The sequence below is a fragment of the Pinus tabuliformis genome, chromosome 3_2 (assembly GCF_031772625.1).
Source record: "Pinus tabuliformis cultivar Carrire ecotype Pingquan chromosome 3_2, CPIR1, whole genome shotgun sequence".
Taxonomy (NCBI): Eukaryota; Viridiplantae; Streptophyta; class Pinopsida; order Pinales; family Pinaceae; genus Pinus; species Pinus tabuliformis.
In genome coordinates, this window is record NC_142302.1 from 539,030,856 (window position 1) to 539,048,305 (window position 17,450).

Below are 17,450 nucleotides of genomic sequence, written 5' to 3' on the forward strand. Positions count from 1 at the left end.
ACATACGCCATGCAAGCCGTGGCCTCCTCCTTGTTCCATGTCGTTCGCTTTCCCCATCAAGGAAGAATTGTCACGGTGGACCAGCTGTCCTTTTTTGTTTCCTCTTCTGAAGGGAATGTGCCATTCGTGGAGCATACCTCCAAGTCGTTAGTGAGTGTGGGTGTTGGATTATTCAAGGATCCCTCCTTAATGGGAGTCTTTCCCCTCCCACCTCTGAATCTCGCCCCTGTTAACATGATTTCAGTGCGTTCTGATCCATGGGTTCTTCCGCCCTTGAATCAGGAAGACTCTTGGGGTGATATGATGTCGTTGAGTCCTACCGAGCTCAACTACATCGAGATTGTCGCTGCATCGGCTCCCCCTCCTGAACCTGCTTTTCCAAGCAGCGTTCCCGATTCATATGATCACTTCCCTTGGTTGGGAGAGGAGGCCACTTCGGATCCCCTGAAGGAATCATTCCCCTCCGATGAGGCTATCATTGAGACTATGTCTCTCGAGGAGCTCCCTTGGTCAGATCACCACCATCGCTCTTTGTTTCTCCCTCCACATTCGGAAATAGTCGCATGTCTCGAGCGGTTTGCTTCATGTGTCCCATCTCCGCCTCTCCAAACGCCTGTTCAGCTATATCAAGTGTCTTTGGAAGGCAATATGGGTAACATCATGCAGACCCAGGCCATCGACATCTCTGTCAAATCAGGGATTGTCGAGAATATTTTCATTGGAGTCACATGCACTCCTGAGGAAGTTCAACTTTATACCGCTTTATTTCGTGAATTCCATGATGTCTTCGCATGGTCTTACGAGGAAATGCCCGGCATCGACCCTAGTATTGTGGTGCACGAAATACCTACTTATCCAGGCGTTAAGCCTGTTCGTCAGCGCTTACGTCCAGTGCACCCTCGAAAGGCCGCAGCCATCAAGGCCGAAGTTGAAAAGCTTCTTCGAGCTGGTTTCATCTATGCCATTCCCCTCACGGAATGGGTATCCAATATAGTCCCTGTGAATAAAAAGAAGGGCACTATCCGGGTCTGTGTTGACTACCGCGATATCAATCGTGCCTGTCCAAAAGATAACTTTCCTACGCCTTTTATTGATCAGCTTATTGATGACTGCGCAGGAAGCGAAATTTATTCGTTTATGGACGGCTTCTCTGGTTACAACCAGATCAACATAGCCCCTGCAGACCAGCATAAGACAGCTTTCATTTGTCCTTGGGGCACCTTCGCCTATAAGAAGCTACCTTTCGGTCTCAAAAATGCCGGTGCCACTTTCCAGCGTGCAATGTCGTATGCTTTTCATGATATCCGACACATCGTACAACCTTACCTGGATGACCTCCCAACTCATTCAGCTAAACGTCAAGACCATCCATCTCATTTACGCGAAATTTTTCTCCGCTGCCGACACTACCGTATTCGACTCAATCCGCATAAGTGTGTCTTCTGCGTAGAATCTGGCCGACTGCTCGGGTTCATCGTCTCCCGGGAAGGCATCCGTCTGGATCCCCTCAAAGTCGAGGCCATTTTGAATCTTCCTCCCCCTGCCTCTTTGCAGCAATTGCAGAGCTTGCAGGGTAAAGCTAATTTTCTCAGATGATTCATCCCGAATTATGCCGAGGTGGCTAAAGGTTTCACACGGTTGTTAAAGCGAGACACGCCCTTTCACTGGGACGCTATCGCCCAGGAATCTTTCGAGCGTCTTAAAGACCTTCTCGTCTCAGCTCCGCTCTTAAGACCTCCAAATTACCACCGTGACTACACTCTCTATCTTGCTGCCGCTGATACCACCATCGGCATGGTTCTAGTGCAGGATGATGATGCCGGCACCGAGCACGTTATCTACTATCTTAGCCGCAACCTTCTGGATACGAAAACTCGCTACGCCTATGTCGAGAAGTTGGCATTGGCAGCTGTCTGCGCCGTCCAACGATTCCGTCATTATATCCTGTTGCGCACAACGACCGTGATCTCTGATTGCAACCCCATGACCTACATCTTGTCGCGTCAGCTGCTGGGGGGAAAATACTCGAAGTGGATTGTAATCCTCCAAGAGTTCGACTTGGAATTCACTGCAGCCAAGTCTAAGAAATCTCTGGTCTTTGCTGAACTGCTCTGTTCCTTACCATCTCACTCTGCACCATCTCGTTCAGAGGAGCATATCCCGGATGAAACATTGTTTCTCATCAGCACCCTCGACCCGTGGTACGGGGACATTATCGTATATTTACAGACGTCTTCCTTCCGTCCGAATGTATCGAAAGATGCGCGATGGCGAATTTGTCACTAAGCTCAACCCTATCGCATTTTGGGCGATACCCTGTACCGCCTCGGCGTTGATTCTGTTCTCCGCCATTGCTTGACCCTCGAGGAGGCTGAGCAGGTGTTGAATGACTGCCACTCCGGCGCTTGTGGCAGCCATATGTCCGAATATGCTACCGCTCAGAAGATCCTCCGTGCTGGTTATTTCTGGCCTTCCATCTTCAAGGATTGCATCCTTGCTGTACGTGCATGTCATGAATGCCAGGTTTACCACCAGAAGATGCGTGCACCTGTTGCACCACTGCACCCTGTTGTCACCGTAGGTCCATTTGCCAAATGGGGCATCGATTACACTTCCTGTAACCCTCGTTCGGCCAGGGGGCATGGGTACATCATCGTTGCTGTGGATTATTTCACCAAGTGGGCCGAAGCGATGCCTACATTAAACGAATACGGTTACACAGCGGCGCAGTTTTTATTCAATCATGTCATTACTCGTTTCGGAGTCCCTCAGGCTATTGTCACGGATCACGGAAAGCATTTCCGAAATCACATGATGACGGAACTAACAACCCAACTAGGCTTGCGTCAGGATAGTTCGACACCGTACTATCCACAATCTAATGGTCAAGTCGAGGCCGTGAACAAAGTTTTGATCACTATGCTTCAACGCACCGTCAATACGCACAAGTCTAATTGGCATCTGATTCTGTTCCCAGCCTTGTGGGCCTACCGGACTTCTGTGAAGGACGCCACCGGCTTCACTCCATTTTAGTTGGCTTATGGGCTGGAGGCTACCCTTCCCGTCGAATGCGAGATTCCTTCGTTGAAATTAGCTGTCGAGTTGCTTCCCAACACCACTCCGGTGGAGGAACGGCTTCTGTACCTAGAATGGTTAGACGAGACTCATCGTTTAGCTTCTCTGGCTATCGAAGTGCAAAAGAAGAGAGTCAAAGCTCACTTTGACCAGAACATTCATCCTCGTTCCTTCGTTGAGGGAGATCTAGTACTGCTCTACGATCAAGCTAAAGATAAGCTGGGGGCAGGAAAACTCGAGTCCATGTGGCTAGGTCCCTATATCGTGAAAAGAGTTTTACAAAAGGGCGCATATGAGTTGATTAATTACGAAGGAAATCCTCTTGACAAGCCCCGCAACGGGCTGTATCTGAAGAAATATTATGCATGACTTCGTGCACTCACGTTGTACATATGCGTGTTTAGTGTGTTTTGTGTGCATGATTTCATGTTTTTCTTTGGTGTGAAAGCGTGTTTGCCTCTTATTGTGTTTTATTCTTCTCGTGCAGATGTCTAGTGCACCTTATGTCGGTTTCGCTGATGGCGCCTGCCGTAGTACCTGTAATTTGTCTTCTGCGGCATGGGTGATCTATGATCCTCACGGAGAGTTGCTAGGTCTTCAAGGAGTCTGTCTCAGTCGTACCACTAATAATGTTGCTGAATACAGTGCCGTAATTGAGATACTAGCCGAAGCAGTTGATCTCGGCATCTGAGAAATGATGGTAAACCTGGACTCCCAACTGGTCGTTCATCAACTTAACGGGCGATATTCCATCAGAGACCAACGCATCCTAAGGTTGTATCTACGTGTCAGATTGTTATAAAGGAATTTTGACTATATCACATATCAACATATTCCGAGACGATTAAACACGTTGACTGATGCATTGGCAAATCATGTGTTAGACAAACATTTGCGAAATAGATAACATCATACAAGAAGACATAGAAAGCATAATAGAGTAAAACATATGTAAATATTTTCTCAAGCATAGTTTGCATGCGTGCTGTGTGTGCTTTTAAGCTTGCATTAAAAAAACATTAAAATATATGGGTCATGTGTTGTGCAATTCATACATAAGATCACATTTGTACTTGAACATTTGCATAACATAAACAAAACATCATCATATGTAACAAGATCCATCCAAAAATCGGTATGTATATATATATATATATATATATATATATCGTGTGGCGCACTGAGGCGCTCAAAAATAAGTGTATATGTCAAAAATAAGAGTCACTGTTCTTCGCACATTCGAGACATATGTCTCTCAAAATATCAAAAAGAAACCTAGGCGACTACTGTGCTGGGTTGTGCTCTCTGTAGCACACAGCCGCTCGTGCCACCCGCCTCAACAGGCGGTGCACCCTGGGTGCCACCCCCACTGTATGGATCTGGTGCTCTATGGGAACCTCCTCAACTCCCTGATAGTCTGGCACACCCTCCAGCAACCCCTCAAGGTTGCGAGCTATGGTCTCTGAAGTATCAACTCCTGGAGGGACCAAGGCAAGGACATTGGCTCCTTGCCCCTCTCTCCGTGCCTCTGGGGCTAAGCCGATGGGTCTAACAGGTCCCACATCTGCACACAGCGACATTTATCAAGACATATGCATTAAAATAAAAAAAACATTAAAAAACTCAGAAAAATCAAAGTGTCATACCTCCATCATCCCAATGGTCTCCCGCGGGCAGTGGCATGTCAGGATCGTTCCGGAAGTCCATACCCGCGTACGACCAGTCCTCAACGAAAATGATCTGCTGCTCCAACCACTCTCGAAAGATCACTCCCCAAGTAGCTGGCCAGCCACCACCCCCGCGTGGCATAATACGAGCCCACCGAGTGGCCCTCGTCTCCCGAGGACCTCTAGGAGGATCCATGGCCATAGTCTGCAGCCGCATGGCTGGCACCCGCTCCAGAATGAGTGGGAGTAGGAGCGACCCATAGCCAAACTGTTTCGACTCTTCGCGTCGACAGTTGCTGAGTTGCCTCTTCATGTTGTTGGTCACCGTAGTGGCCCAGTCAAACACTGTAGGCTGGAGACAATCAAGAGCTAGTGGCAGGTGGGTCTTCAAGGCCTCGTGGTTGGCCAAGCTTCCCGCTGCCCGGGTCACCATAAAAAGGATGGTGCGAAGAACTATATCTCTCACCGTGGGAATTGACACCTTCCCACTCCGCGATTTCTCCGCCCCTGGACATACTCGAGCCATGAGTTGGTCGAGAGTCTCGCCGCTGGGCCGCTGCCCCTCCAAAATGGGCCTCGCACCCCGGCACGACAATCCAGTCAAGAAATATATGTCCATGTGGTCAAACTCAATGTCTTTACCGCGGATGGTAAATTTGCCGTCTATAGGGTTCCATGACCGGATCAGGAACTCAAGTAAGTCATGATGAGCTCTCAAGCGTGGAGTCAGGAAGAATTTTAGGAATCCACACGCCCGCATGGCATCTCGGCAGTCCGCTCTTGCAAAAGCGGCTACATCCTCCACATCGTGAGCCCTCTCTTGCCACTGGAAGGCCATTGCGTCCTGCATGAACATTAAAAGCAATTAGAATGCTGGCTAATGAAAATTTCACGTTCAAAATATAAAAAATGAAATTTGACTGCGCCAGGCTGACAATGGGGGATCCTTTGTATTTTCTCCAGGTCAGCGCAGAAGAACACGGGTTTTCCGTGCTGACCCGAAATCTGGTACGTGTAATTTTCATCGGTCAGCGCGGTCCCGAGCGAGAAACCCGCGCTGACCGAGAGCGCACCAATAGCTCAAAAAATTGCCCAATTGGGCTAATCCCACCGCCAAAATACTCACAAAAAGACTCAAAAAAGGGCGCATGGCAAGAGGAACCTACCTGGAGCAAGCCGTTCACCGAATGGTGTTCGCACGAGGAAGAATTGGCTCTGTCAACTTCACAGCTTCACAACGTTCTCAAAGGCTCAATTTGGTAACAATGGTGAAAATGACTATTTACCTTTATAATTATAGTAAAAATGGTCTAATTGACTATAATTTTTACGAATATGGGTTTTTGGTCATGCTTTTACCATGGATTTAGCGCTTCTGTCAATGTCTTATACATGTTTTCATATGTTTTTAACATGTCGAATGGATTTATGCGGGTATTTTTATTGTGCAGGTCCTCGGAAACGGTGAAAATCATAATGATCCTAAAATCACTTGGTCCCACAAAATGTCATATTTGAGCTCTTTTCCGACATAAAACAAGAAAAGATGGCAGAGCTTCCTTTCAGCTCGTTAAAGGGAACGAGAGGCAGTCATTTTAAGCTCTTTTTCCGACCGTGTAACTTAAAAAGATTGCCGGGTGTTTGTCGTTTCACACTCGTTATCGGCTCTAAAATGACGTGTTTCCGACCACTTTTTTACTTTTTCAGGTCGAAAGCACTATTTACGAAAAGTACTCCTCGATCGTAATGGTCAGGCGGTTCTTTTGGGCATTGTTTTATACTTTTTCGGGCTCGAGAGACACAACTGTATGAAAAAGGACCCCCCTGGAGTCTCCTTTTCCGCTGTCTTTTCAGACTCTCTAAACAAGAAAAGACGCCGAGTTTTTCCTTTGTCAGGCTCGTTAAACACTTGATGACATCGGGCATTGTCGAAATGGCATTCTTCAAGCATATGCTATCCCCGTCAAGCTTGTCATCCAAAAATAACCGGGGTACCTGCAAGAAATGGTGGGGAAAATGGAACTGCAATCGTTGCGTCGGCAGCATGTCGCTCTTGAACATGGCACTCTTCTGCTTCGTGTCTGGGTGGGCCCATCTCATCTTGTTTTCAAATGGCCTTCGTGGGTTTGGGTTATCCTATTTGACCTCTCATCTACTCATTGCCATAATCACCATACCCTCTGCTCATTCGATGTCAAATACTGCCAAATCCGTTATGGTGCCACCGATATGTTCAAGAGAAGTTGACCTCTGCAATAGTACAACCTCATCTGCTGTCTCACACAAATCATTTTTTCCTCTGTCTCATGTCAATGATGTGAGAATCATTATGGAACACCGTCGATCAAGGTCACTTCCTGTCGACTTCAGCTCATTATCCAGGAAGGTGACTTAGAGACTCCCTTCAGGTGCCTTAGAGCCTGCATGCCCTAATGGCAGGTTCTTCGTGTTCGACGCGAGGTTTACATCATTGGCCTCCGATCGAATGATTCCGTGGGTGTTCGACACCAGCTCATTGATTCACATGCCGCGGTTTGTACCTATAGTACCTTGAGGGCCATTGTCACTATTGGTGGTACCTCTCACGTCTGTTAACAGTTTTCATCATTGACTGGTAATCAGATGATGTTCATGCGTGTTCGACTTCAACTCATGTATTCACATGCTTGAACTTGTACTTTGTTCGGATCGGGACGGAGCGCAAGACCCTGGATCCCTGTCTATTATGGTCTAGGTTGCGATTTTGTGGATGATCATTACATGACTCATTGATGGATGGTTGCGCCCATACCTGAGTCTTCATGGATGGCTGCGACCATACCTTATCATTATTCTGGTCCCTTTAGCTGGGTGGCTGCGTCCATTTCGCAGACCTTTCTGCATGTCTTTTGGATGGCTGCGCCCATGCCTAGACTGCATGTACTTGATTATCAGAGATATTCGGTCCTTCCTGGTGGTGTTCCAGTTCGGCAAAGTGTTGTAAAGCATTTCACCCCTCCCACTCTCTCGGTCTTCATGCTTTAGGGGGCATCTGTTACACAGTAATTTGTCACTGTCTCCCTGTCAGTCACCCTACTGTGTCAAGAATTCACAATAATCAAGTTCATGCCTTCTGAACTGGCCCAAAACCCACTTTTCCAAAGTTTTCCTCATCAGCGCATCTGTTTCTAAAATATCCGCGCTAACTGGCGGCTCGTAGTGTATTCAGTGCACTGCCAGCGCGGAAGAACATCACTTTTCCGCGCTGGTCGCATTTTATGAGCCAGCGCACCTCTCCTTTGTATTTAGTCGCGCTGGTATGACTTTCCCAGTTATTGAGGCGCGACGTCAGTGCGTCAGTTGCCTTATAATCCGCGCTGATCCTGTTTGGGCGAATTTGTTCCAACAGCCAGCCTTCCAGATTACTCCAGGCTTGGTTGTTGGCTTTGTGAGTATCGACTCCCTTATATGGCATGTCTGTTCGACCCTTTGCAACCACTTCCCTCAAGGATAAGCTCATCCTTCCACCTTTTTAGGAGACTCCTTCTCCTATATAAACTCCCACCATTACCATGAGCAGCTAGTTTGGAATAGCTTGGATTGTATAGAGCTTATAGTGCTCAGATTGCTGCTACTATAGGTATTTGGTGTGCTAAGTGTGGAAGTGATTGATAGCTTAAGGAAGGTTGTTTTGTGTTGCTTGTGTGAGAGAGAGTTTCTTGTCTTGGGAGAACCATTTCCAAAGGTGAATGCTTGAGACACTTGCTGACTGGCCCCTCCTGAGAAGGTTACCGACGTCAGAACATTTGGTTGTACTCTTCTCTGTTTGATTAATAATAGATGACTGCTATTATTGTTCCATTCTCATTTTTCTATGCAATGGTTAAATGTGAATTACATCTTTTCTGACTGATGTATAGTTGCTTTTACTAGATTTCACGCTTGCGTTTGTTTCCTCTTCGTGTGTGCAGGTATCTATTTGCGGGGATCGCGGAGGATTGTGACCAGCCAAAGCGAAGGAGCGAAGGCAACATCTCTTCGTCAAACAACAGCGCTGGAATCCAAGTAGGTGCTCTTTACCTCTTGTTTAATTGTAATTAGGAACATGCATAGCAACATTGTTTGATTGTTGCTAGACCCTTGCTGGGCTAGTAGGGATCGCCTCTATCTGTAGAGGGGATTTACCTCTCCAACATGGACACAACCAACCTCCCTAGAAGCCTAAGACTTTCTAGTGACAAACAAGACAAATAAGAGAAATCCTTCTCTAAATATGCTTTTACAATATGAGAAATCAAGTGTTTAGATCCTACCTGTAACCCAACGTTGTTGTAGTAGTCCAGCTTCGTTGATCCGGATGAGCTCCTCCTTCCCTTCGAAACCTGCATTCACTAACAATCAAACGATTAAATAGCACCTGAATATCACATAAAATAAAACATATTTAACATATAGACCAAGGAGTATATGAAACAACTCATAAATAACAAATTGTTGAGAAGAATGGACTAATTTGTATTAAAAGGTAACAAAAGGAACCGTTACAACCTGAGCCTTGGTGTTGTGCAAGTCCCTCCCAGGGTCCACAAGGGTTCTCCTTTACTCTGATCAGCTCACCCACTTCCAAATAGAACAAGCAAAGATGGTAATCTCTCCTCACAAGCTTCTACAAGGAAGTCCTAATTCCAGCAGCATCTACCCTTACGAATGTTTAGCTTTCAACCTCCCCTCCCTTTGGCCCAATGCCTGTATTTATAGTGCTCTAGAGGAAGTTATTCAGGTCCACCATCAATGGGATAAGCCCCTCTTTGGATGGGATAGATCCCCTCTTGATGGGATAAGTTCCTCTTTGGTAGGGATACATGAACCATCTGGAGGCGCTTCATACACGTCAATCAAGCTTCTAGAATGCTCTAGAAATGACCACAAGTAACTTTTTTAGAGCGAAACTTGCGCCTTTTGACCTTTGCAGGAGTACGCACCCACCCCTTTACATACAGAGCGTACAAGTACGCAGGTATTGTGAGCTTGGGTTGCGTAGACGCAGGTAAGGCTAAGAGAAACTGCGTACCAGAGATAATTGACTTTAAATGACTTTTCTCTTCTTTCTTGAAGTTTGACATGAAGAGCAGAGGCATGAGACTTGCCAAGGAGGATAGTATGACAGTGGATGGAGCCATACTAACTGCAAATAGTCATGGTGACATTTTTTAGTGTAACATTCCCTATCACAAGAACTCTTCTATGATACCAATTATCATGCCCCCATAATGGTTGCATGAGTTTAAGCTCATTAAGTCACGAAGATGTGTAACACTGACACAATTTCATCTTAAAGGAAAAGCCAATTTGAGATTATTGTTATTTGAGTATGCCTCTAGCCTATGTACTTTTCTCTGAGATCACTATTTAAATTTCTGAATTGGTTCTCATGCAATCTTTGTATAGTAACCCTTCATAAAATTCAACACCTAGTTCCTTTAAAAATCTTACTTAATTCAATACAACTATTATTATGAATAGTTTGTCTACGTCAACAGTAACAAAAATTAACATATAAAACATAGCAAAAATATAAATGGTGCACAAATATACTGAGAGGGGGGACTCCTAAATGATTCCCCACACTTCAATTAACTTCAATATAATCCTCAGGAAGGACTTGGTTTGGATGAACCTCAATTGTTCATTGCCTCAACCAATTGAATACAAACTTTAAAATTACAAATAGTGTGGTTGGACTGAACTCTAAAAGTTTGCACCTCAACTCACCCAAACTCAACTAGCTCATGCAACTTGTTCATATTTCCCTATTTGTTTACTTCAACTTCATGCAACTGATGCACCTCATGCACTCCATGATCTTCATGCACCTCACCATTTCCACCAAAATCAAAAACCCAATTTTGGTCCTATGTGATCCGAATTTAAACACGAATGCAACAAATTACAGATATAACCATAAATACAAACATCTAGCAGAAATAGCACTTCATTTCATTAATATCAAAGACTGAAATATGCTTACAAACATAATGGAAATAAGACTAGCTTAGGTAATGGTAGCTTATCTTTGAGAAGAGATGTGGTGGCTACATGCCTCTGAACTATGTTATAATGAGTCTTAAAGGCCTATTTATTATTGAGAAACAATGGGAAACCCTAAACATCAAAAAACCTAACCTTAGGATATGAAGTGCCAAACTATGGGCCCTGTTTGGGTACATTGGTACACCAACCTCTCGGGGTCATAATGTTGGCATACAATCTCCGTTTGACGTGCACAATACCTTGTTAGAAATATCTATTAGAGGATTATAAATTTCCAGCACCCAACAGTAATTAATAATTCATGTTGGCCCCATTTTCCAAAAAATGTCATTTAGTGCCTCAAAATGACTCTAGAAGTTTAGGACCCAAAAAACTGCCAAAAATAGTAAATTGTGCTACAAATAAGGAAACTAAAAAAACTAAAAGAGATAGTGGTGGGGGTCCAGGTGTCCACTAATATTCACTTGGATTTGTCCTCCACTCTTACAAAGTAATGGTCCCCATTGCGCCGAGCGCCTCCATGAGATGGGGAAACTTCTGTTGAACTTGGTCCCTGGTGAGCCACATGCCTTGGTGCAGGAGTTCGCCATCTTTGACAACCTGATATAGTTGGATCTTCTGCTAATGAGTTTTCTTGACCTGTGTGTCCATAATCTGATCAATTGTGGCTTGTTCGATGTGGTTTGGGTTTAATTCTTTTGGTGTGAGTTGTTTTGCAATGTTTGATGTGTCCAACAATGGTGGGAAGTATGGTTGAAGGCGGTCCACATTGAACACTAGGTGTAGGCCAAGGGATGGGGGAATGTTGAGATCAAAAGAATTATCTCCTGTAGCATTGGTAATGGTGTAAGGACCATATCGATGTGGTTTGAGCTTCTGATGGGTTCCGATAAGGCATTATTTATGCAAATGCAACCAAAATTTTTCGCCCACCTAAAACTTGTGTGGCAACCGATGTTAATCATTTCATTTGTTGTACTTCGCATTTTCCATAATGGAGCGGTGATATATTGGCCCATCAGGTAGAGGTTCTCCGGGAGTCAGATCAAACGAATGATTGACCTGATAGTGCAATGGTACCCATGTGGGTGAGGCGAAGATGTCCTTGTATTCTTTCATGATTATATCCACCTTATTATGCTGTGCGGAGGAACCATGGATTTGGCTACGATCTTCCCTTTACTTTGAGAGTGAATCAGAAAGAAAATAAATTTCCTATTCTTAGAGATTATCTCACTTCATTTCTTCCTAGAGATCAAAGAGGTGATGGTAGGCGGGGCTACCTGAGGTATCTTATATAATGCATTACCCAAAGAAATAATAACAGAGCGAGGTCTAGACTCATATACAACATGTTTCTTCCATAAGTATGGTTGTCCTAATAATAAATCACAAAATTTAAGAGGAGGAACATCACACATTACCCCATCCGTGAAGGGTTTGATGTTGTATAGAAAGTGACACTGTTGGCTGATGTGGAGATATCATCTTTGGTGAAGCTACCCAATGTTGTATGGTTATGGGTGTGGTGTGGTGGATAGGCCAAACTGCTTAGTGAACTCTACTGAAACGAGGTTCTTTTGGCTCCCACTGTCAACAATGAATTGCAGTGGAGAACCCTTCACCCACATCTGTGAGTGGAATAGGTGTTCCCCCTTCTCTAGATCTTTAGGCTCAATCTTCTGGATCTTGGTGGTGGAAACAGTGGCGCTGGTCTCCACATCAATAATTTTCTTTCCTTTGTCATTCGCCTTGTTTTTTTCTGATCATAGTTGGAATGTACGTTTGATTTAGAAGCCTTCATCTCGGCCACCAATGACTACTTGGCCTGACACTCACGTGTGTTATGAGTAGGGCTCTTATAGAACTACACCACTTTTCTGTGTCCTTATTTGACTTTATGTTGTTGTTCTTTTCTTATGGCTTCAATGGGTTGTCTTGGGTCACCCTGCCTTGGCTTTGCCCTTTTCTCTCTGGTTTGGGGGCACCTTTCCCTTGGTTTGGGTTCAAAGATCCAAAGTCTCACTTTTTCTGTTTAATCTTCTACTCAATATTGACATTACATCAGTACATCGTGCTAAGCGAGGAGATGTCTAGGAACTCCATTTCATCCTGGATGTACCTATGTAGGCAACCGTGGTTCTTGAGTACCAAATTTTTCTCATAATAATTGATACCCCACTTCATGTGAAGGGTATGAAAAATATTGGTGAACTTCGGCACATCTTGGTCCCTTCACTATCGCAGTGTCGTCAACTTTATGTATTTGTCCTCATAGCTCCTAACAAGGTAGTACTAATCCTTGATGTCATCTTAGAACAAATCCCAAGTGGGTGTGGCCGAAAATAGTGAGGGCATACTTTCATCCTTCTTCTCGCAATAGGTTTCCCACCAGTCCTTGATGTGCGGGATGGCTTTGAGAAGAGCAAAAGTAATCTTTTCCCATCTGGAAAAATCATGAACCGAAAAATATCCTTCTAGCAGATTTAACCATTTATCTATGAGGTCTGCATCTATCTAAAATTCAAATATGGGAATATCAAAGTTAACTTGTACCTTAAAAGATGTGGTGGTTCTAGAGTAGCTGCTGGAAGTAGATGTGTTGCCCTTGGGTAGTCACTGAACGACCTCAGAAAAATTATCCATCATCATTTTCCTCTATCGCTTGAGGGCTTCTTCGAGCAAGATTTTGAAAGGATCTCATGCCGCTTCGTCTTACTTTTCTTCCCCCATGGGAGTCTGTTGGGATTTGCGACGCTGGTCTTGCCAAGGTTCAACCAGTCTAAGCCCTAACTCCTTATATTCCGACCTCGTTGGGGACATGCAAAGAAAAATAGAGAAAGAGTAGACTCCTCTGATACCATTGATTCGAAATTTAAACAAGAATGAAAAAAATTACCTATATAACCATAAAGACAAATATGCAACAGAAATAAAATTTCATTTCATTAATATCAAATACTGAAATATACTTACAAATAGAATGGAAATAAGACTAGCTCAGGTGATGGTAGTTGATCTCTTAGAAGAGATGTGGCAGCTACATGCCTTTGAACTATGCTACAATGAGGCTCAAAGGCTTATTCATTATTACGAAACAATGGAAAACCCTAAAAGTCCAAAAACCTAACCCTAGGAGATGAAGTGCCAAACTATGGGCCCCATCTGGGTAAATTAGTACATCAACTTCCCTGGGTCATAACCCTGGCATACGATCTCCATTTAACATGCACAATACCTCGTTAGAAATATCTATTGGAGGAATAAAACTTTTGAGTGGAAAACATCAGGGAATGACCTATCTGGGCCCCAGTGTTTCCAAAAACAGTCATTTAAGGCCTCAAAATGGCTTTGGAAGTTCAGGACCCGAAAAACTGCTAAAAATAGTAAATTGTGGTACAAATAAGGAAACTGAAAAAACTGAAAGAGACAATGGTGGGGGTCCAGTTGGCAACCAAAATCCACTTGGATCACTTTGATACTCACCACCTCAATATGGATATCATGTATTGTACAAAAACCCTATTGCAATATCACTTCGTTCTGCAGACCTATGGTCGTCCTCACTCATTCCTCTTGCTCACAAGATGTGAACTTACTCCCATAACTTAGATGAATGACTTACTTAACACAGTTGAATCCCAAAAATGATATCTAATATAATGCACTGCGAAAACCCCCGATACTTAATCTTTCAATCCTATTCTTTATTCTGTGACATATCACTTGTGTTCATTGGAGACTTCTCTCCAACTAGACTCACCTTATTTATCTGTTCATTGGTCACTTGAACGATCATATCTCTTACTCAGGATGAACCACACTTGGGTGTGAATGACCTCAACTTTGCACCAACCAACCCGTCTTTTGGTCGCAAATCCAATTCGTGTGCTCGACACTACTTTGTTATTGTGCACGATAATCACCACATGTTGGCTCATTCATTGGAATTCATTCCACCATGGGCTTGCATTTGTCACAAGGTGTCTGTCGCATGGTGCCGTCATGCACACTTTTCCCACACCATCTAACCATGTTTTCCAACACCATCTTATGGGTCCCTCGCTTATGTCATCACACAGGTGACCGGTGATTGTCTCGACAGTCACATTGTACAACAAATTCACATGACTCCAAACATGAATTTAGTTTTTCACCACGTGGGCATGCCCTTTTGCATGCTCAATTCCATGGGTCCGACAAGGTGGAACAAGGTGAACATCAGGGGGTGCTAGGAATGGTTAGGACTGACATTAGTGTTAGAGATACCAGGTTTATTGGACAAGAAATCATTAGTGGGTTTATACTCATCTTAGCAATTAAACTTGTTATGGTACGTTTAAATTCCCAATGTCTCTCTAATAACATTAGTGGAAGGGAGTTGAGACCAAAAATATGAGCTTCCTATCCCAGAGGATGATTAAAGTTTTCACCCGGAATGTCATATGCCTAATATTCCTAACTATGAGAATCTATATGCTAAAAATAAAATATAGTTTATATTTTAATATTGTTGTATTTATTTATTTAACTGAAATTATATTATTGAAAAAAACATAGAGGTGAAAAATTTATTGTTTATTGAAAAAAGCTTAAAAATCAATCAATACTGGATGGAAAGATAAAAAGGAAGAGGAGGAGGAGGAAATTTTTTACATTCTCGTGATTTTGGTTTATGAACAAAATATAATCTTCTACTTGGAAGTGTTAACCTCATTTGCCAATTTCTTCATCCAACTTGATAGATAGATTAATCCCCATAACTCTATCCAATCTTCCTTCCATGGACATCTTCTTTCTGGGATTGGTATTTAGTATCAATGGAATCCTTTTGAAAGGGGATTTTATGCTCAATACTAGGATTCACATCAGAGCCTGATAGATCTCTTAGAATGGCTATGATCGGACCAAACCAAAGACCTTCACTTTATTAGATCAAAGAGAAGAGAATCTAGCAGAGTGAATAGATTCTCTTTGCAAACTCAGAAAAAAATCAAGTTAATATTTATATGTATGTCACTGGGGTCCTGTTGAAGCCCCGAAAATCGGGTCGACAACAAGGGGGATACCCACCCGGTCCGGACCTTTGTTGGCAGCTCCTTATCTGTTTGGTATAGCGGGTCCGACTGGGGATAATGGGACCAGTTTCCCAATCTAAAGGTGTGTGTGTGTGCAAAGTTGGATGATGCTGATCTAAGAATTCTAATCTAAGCTACTTTAGTCTATTTCTATGCTATTGTAATCTAATGAAAACAACACATCTAATCTATGCTAACCCGGGGTGTATTTCTTCTATTATGCGATCTAAAGGCATTTCGAACAATAACTGGTAATAAAGATCATTCAGCTATCATAAGAATAGAAATCAATTAAGATGAACCACTTTGCATAAAAAGTTAGGCAAAACAATTGTGAATAGCATATCACATAATAAGTTATTCATATATCAAACATAAATAAATGACTCCACCGTACAAAAGTGCCAAATGGTAACTCACACATTCATGCAATAACATATAAACAACTAAAAACTGTATATCACTTCAAGAATATAAGCAGAAATGGCCAAGAGATAAAAGTACCATTTATGACTAGTTCTACTCATAAGCTTCAAGCAAAAATGATTTATCTCTACTTGTTCTAAAATCTACTAAGAGTACAGAAATGCAACATCAGTAGCAGACGTCAAATGCAAACATTAATAAACCTCGATCCATCCATTCATCAAAACCTCCTCTGAGGGTGCAGAAGTGCATGTTCTGAGGACAAGTTTTTTGACAAATTTCTGGACCCTTCTCCAAATGCATGAGAAGGGTTAAAATACTACTTCCTAGTTCTAATAATAGTTTATTTACAAAATTTAGGATGCGGTTTTCCAATGACCATCCTTTTTCTAATCTAATTTTAAAGAAAAAACAACATTCTAAATAAAGTTACTTTTGAATCTGATCCTTAAAACTGCATGCATTCATCATGGGTTTGAGGAGAGTTGGCTGGCTGACTTCTGCTTTGAGCTGGGCTGAGAAAACAGAATCTATGAGAGATGGCACTACTTTCTCGGCTGCACTTATGATACATTTCACAGTCATTCGCTGACTATGCGGCTTCACCAAATATGCCCAGTAACACTCTCAATTTAACCTGTCTAGTGCTTGGACCGTTTTTTCCTTTTCTTGTGCCTTCTGTTTCAATTCTGTTTCTAGTCACAGTTTATTTGGCAAATACCCTAGGGTGGTTTCTGCGATCAAGTTTGCTCTGTACAAATTTTCATTTACACAGTCGACAAGAATGCTCGCTGTCGTGGCCGCTGTTTCTGCTGCTTGTTCCGCTTCCCTGATTTGATCATCCCATTTGTTGAAGAGAAAGTCTTTATGATTTTCATTTATCTTGGGCGCGCCTGCTATTTTTCCCTCGTCTTCTTCATGCCAAGCCAAGTACTTCGTTCCTGTAGCTCACAAATGGAAATGACTGATCAAGAAAGGTGATGGGAGAGTCTTAAATGCAGCAGATATATCAAATATGGCACCCTATATGAAGTAATTTTTTGCAAAAGCACGCGTCTACATTTAATAGATGACAACTAATTCCTTTATTATCATTAAAAGCGCATGATCTTGAGTCAGATTATGGTAAGTGGCTTTTCTTGAATAGTGCGCCCGAAAGATTTGTGATGGAGTG